Raw genomic sequence first — 4811 nt, 5'->3', positions numbered from 1 at the left:
GACAACCACTAACCCACGTCCTACCTCAATGGATTTGTCTATTCGAGACACTTAATGTGAGTGAAATAATACAATGTGTAGCCTTTATTGTTATTGTTATTGGCAATAAACATCTCTCTTGTGCCTTAAGTGTACTTGCCTAATAAACAAAATTAAACTCAAAGAAATAACATTCCTTTCCTAAAATATTCATTCCATCTTCTTCCTGCATCCAAGATACCTTCTCTGGAGCCTCATCACTCAGGTTTTGATGCGGCTGATTGTAACGCACGAGGCATTTCCATGATAACTAGCCACTTCACGGGCATCTAGCTTATGGAGTAGAACATTAATTTGTATTGTTTATGGGAGCACTTAGGTTAAAGGGAGATACATTATATTGACTCCTAGCCAGCTTTGTTGCCCACCCATGATGGTAGCTGAGGACGGAGCCTGAATAGCATCACCTTCTAGGCAAGAAAAGAGACTTGAGTTTCCCTTGATGGCTTCCAGGGAGAGAGCTGAGATTGCTTCCAGCATTATTTGGTTCCAGCTGAACATTCCACCTTGTTAGGCTTTTTTTTTAAAAAAAAGTAGTTATACTTTTCTTAGGGAGTGGAGAGGCTGCCACCTGCAAACTGGAAGACTGGGCTTGATGTCAGATCATCTGGATCCTCAGCAATTTGAGCCCCAATTTTTTATTTTATTTTTTACTTTTTTAAAATTGTATTTACTTAGAAGCATTCGGAACGTCAACAAAACAGCTACAACTTTTTTTTTTTTTTCAATTACAGAGTGGTATTCAGTTAATAGAACAACAATTATTTCATATAAGCTGCATCAGAAACAACTGAAGATGAAAAAACTACCATCCCCATATATAACTAATTTGTGCTGTGCACCAACAAGTACCTGCTTTAAATTTCCATGCCAATTTACAACCCCTATACTGTACCAGGCAAGGTTAGTGGCTATTGAAAATACCACCAGGACAGGGCTATCTAAAAACACATTCGATAGTGTGTTAACTATACAAATAAAAAAGACACTGTACAGTTTAAAAACAAATCTTACACAGCCTTACATTTCAATTTTTTTCTTTAAAAGGAGTGAGTTGTGTACAGAGGGGTTAAATGCTTTATAGACCAGAAAAAAAAAAAAGAAAAAAAAACTGCGCTAGAATCAACTTATTCATCATCATCATTTTCTTCTTCATCATCTTTTTCATCTTCCTCCTCGTCATCTTCCTCGTCTTCCTCTTCCTTCTTTTTCTTGCTTTTTTTCAGCCTTGACAACTCCCTTTTTGGCAGCATCAGGCTTTCCTTTAGCTCGGTAGGCAGCAATATCCTTTTTATATTTCTCCTTCAGCTTAGCAGCCTTCTTTTTCATAGGGCTGCTTGTCATCTGCAGCAGTGTTATTCCACATCTTTCCCAGCTTCTTGGCAATGTCACCAATGGATAGGCCAGGATGCTCTCCTTTGATTTTTGGGCGATACTCAGAACAAAACAAGAAAAAGGCTGAAGGAGGCCTTTTGGGTGGATTGGGATCCTTGAATTTTTTTGTTTCCCCTTTAGGAGGAATATAAGTTTTCATTTATCTCTCATAACGAGCCTTGTCTGCCTTTGCTATGTCTTTAAATTTTCCTTTTTCCTTAGCAGACATGGTCTTCCACCTCTCTGAGCACTTCTTAGAAAACTGAGAAGTTGACCGAAGCATCTGGGTGCTTCTTCTTGTATTCCTCCCGGCAAGTTTGCAAAAAGAAAGCATACGATAACATTTTGCCTCTAGGCTTCTTGGGATCTCCTTTGCCCATGTTTAATTACTTTCCCTCAGAGAACTCATAGTTACCCAGTGCCCAGCCAGCTCGCACTTGCCCAGGTGCTGTCTCTATGGAGCTCAATGTACTGCAATGGCTGTGAGAATGGGAGCCAGACGCATGAGCCCCAATTTTTAAAAAAAATGTCTGAATTGGCAAAAGTAATATATTTTGCTTGCATTGTAGGGTATTTTTGAGTGAAAATTTTTAAAAATGTATATGTATATTTATAATTTGAAAATATCACATCAATATTGTGATTACTGTAATTATTTCTGCAGTTCCCGGGCCATGACTCCTTTTAGCTCCTATAGCAGAGAATTAGGCTAAATAATTCTTCATATGTACAGCCTTAGGCCAGCAAAAGGGACAATTGGCATTTTTCTTATTTCCTCAATTCCCACAGAAGCTTGAAGAATGACCTGCATTACAGATGTGTATAACGTCTAGAAAGTGTGTGTGTGTGTGTGTGTGTGTGTGTGTCTGTGTGCAGGCACGTGCTCAGCATAGAAGGAAAGGAGGGAAAGAACATCACTGAATGACTACTATGGAAATCTGCTCAGTAACATTTAGCAAATTGTGGAGATTTGTCTGACCCCTTTTGGTTCAGCATTTGCGATCTGCCTGGAGTAGTCCTGATTGCCCCGGTCAGTGAAACAGATGCAGAAACGAGAATTAGTTAAGTAATTTCTCCTCACCACCTTAGTTGTCTCATGTATAATTTGAGGTTCATTCAGCTCTAAACTTTCATGCTCTAATGATACTGTAATTTCCAAGTATAGATAGAGAAACTGCACACAATTTATCCCAATTCTTTAATATTGAATCTTAGAAAAGCCTCATTCCTATTATATATGTTTGTTAGGATGTATTCAAATATAAGTAAAGAATATTTTTCTAAAAGTTGCCTAAAGTTTTAGGTTACTTATTTCTAACTAGACGTGAATTCCAGGCAGGCAGTTCTCATGTTGGTTCAGTGGTTCGGTGGCTTGCTCATGTCCTCAAGGACCTAGGCTCAGCTCATCTTATTCAGCTGCTAATGGAAAATTTATTATGAGGAAGTGGATCACACAACTATGGAGGCTGAGAAGTCCGTACATCTGCCGTCTGCAAATGGAGACCCAGGAAAGATGGTGGTGCAGTTCAGTCTGATTCCCAAAGAGCCCTTGGTCCAAGGGCTAGAGAAGAGAGCTGAGATGATAAGAGAGATGAGATGTCCCACTCAGTGAAGTGGGAAGAAAAGGACAACTTCCAAATTCCTCTGCTTTTTCTTCTGTTCAGGCCCTCAATAGATGGGAGGAAGCCCATCCATGTTGGTGAGGCTAATCTACTGAATTCATCATTCAAATGTTAATCTCATCCATTAACAGCCTCACAGACACACACCCAGAATACCTTTCTATCTGGGTATCCTGTGGCCAGTCAAGATGACACTAAGATTACCATCACATAGACTCCTGGTGGTTGTCCTTATTGTTGGTGCCATTGACATCATCATTTATGCTTAACTCAACTTTTTGTACTTGTTTCTGCACTTTTAAAACTGCCAGAGGGAAGCTCACCTATTTTACAGACTTGAAGAAGAGAAGCAGATCTATGGGAGTAGAAAATAAGAAGGGGCCTATTCATAAAATATTACCTTTCTTGAGAACTCTAATTATTTGCTTAAACTAACATCATCTTTGTTCTTTTGGAGACCTCAGTACTTCAGTGAATGATAATGTGCTTGAGTTTCCATAAGCACATTGAACATTACACCTTTGAGGCTCACATGATATTTTTATATGCTGATAGCTATAATCAAGGCTTGGGGATTACTTAGCTAAGAAATGATGGTCCATCACCCTGGAAATGCAAACAGAATCTTAATTCATCACTTTGCTAATGGTTTTTTCCCAGTACATTCATCTGCCTCCCTTCCATCTTTTCCCCTAATAAATACGCTGCATTGTTTTATGACCTCTCTTTTGAGTGTTAATATAAGAAGAGAGTTATTATGGTCCCTATTACACAGAGGCATGATGGAACGAAGGACTTGCTGGAGATTGCATTTTGCTATCATTGGGTAAGTCTTCCAGATGGATTCATGCCAGTTCTTTCTCCCGTTCTCAGCCCAAATCCCTTCCTTTGGAACTTTCAATTTCCTTTTATGTTCAGAATAAACCTCCTGTTCATGTGTTTATGCTCTGAATTGGCAATCCAGCATTCTCTCCCAAATGGGTGCCCTTGATGTCAACATAAGAAAAATAAAAGGGCAGGACAAAGTCCTTTATTTACACCATTTTATAGTTAAGATGGAAACTAAAGACCATTAGCTGAGTTGGGACAGTAATCGTAGCAGCACAGCTATGTGACTGTGGGTGAGATTTACTCGGAAGCACAGTGAAGTTTAGGCTAACACCCGATTTAATGTTTTGATTTTTCTTTCTCTGATACCTGATATTGTTTTATTACACGAATGGGTTAGCTCAGGCTGCCATAACTCAGTAAATACCCCAGACTAAGGCTTAACCAATAGGCATTTATTGTCTCATACTTTTAGAAGCTGGATTAAGGTGTTGGCAGGGTTAGTTTTTTTCTGAACCCTTCTCCTTGGCCTGTAAATGGCCATCTTCATGCTGTGTCCTAATCTCTTTTTATAAGGACACCAGTCAGTGGATTAGGTTGCACCCACTTTCCTCATGTTAACTTAATTACCTGTTTAAATTGCCTTTCTTCAAATACAGTTACATTCTGAGGAGGTTAGGACTTCATATGAATTTTGAGGGGAACCCTGTTCAGCCCCTAACAATGGATGTAGTGCTTACAAAGTTTGGGGAAATTCTGAAAGGAGAAGAGAATGACATAAGCTATGTAACCGCGTCAGATGATCAGAAACAGCGTTACAAAGATAATGCCTACAGCGTCCATGGTCTTAGAAAGAAAGGAATTCATAGAGATAAATTCAACAGATTTTTTTAAACTTCCTAACCAGCTAATAAGGAAATGTATTAGAGTTACATAGTAAGAATTTTA

General features: G+C 38.9%; 1 pseudogene; it reads right to left on the bottom strand.

The window, feature by feature from the left end:
- Nucleotides 1-1059: 1059 nt before the first annotated feature.
- LOC118732171 lies at nucleotides 1060-1833 on the bottom strand (annotated as a pseudogene).
- Nucleotides 1834-4811: the final 2978 nt, after the last annotated feature.

The sequence above is a fragment of the Pipistrellus kuhlii genome, unplaced genomic scaffold (genome assembly GCF_014108245.1).
Source record: "Pipistrellus kuhlii isolate mPipKuh1 unplaced genomic scaffold, mPipKuh1.p scaffold_m20_p_1, whole genome shotgun sequence".
In the NCBI taxonomy this organism is placed as follows: Eukaryota; Metazoa; Chordata; class Mammalia; order Chiroptera; family Vespertilionidae; genus Pipistrellus; species Pipistrellus kuhlii.
The sequence above is the reverse complement of the archived record's forward strand: the minus strand, read 5'-3'. Positions and strand labels throughout refer to the sequence as shown.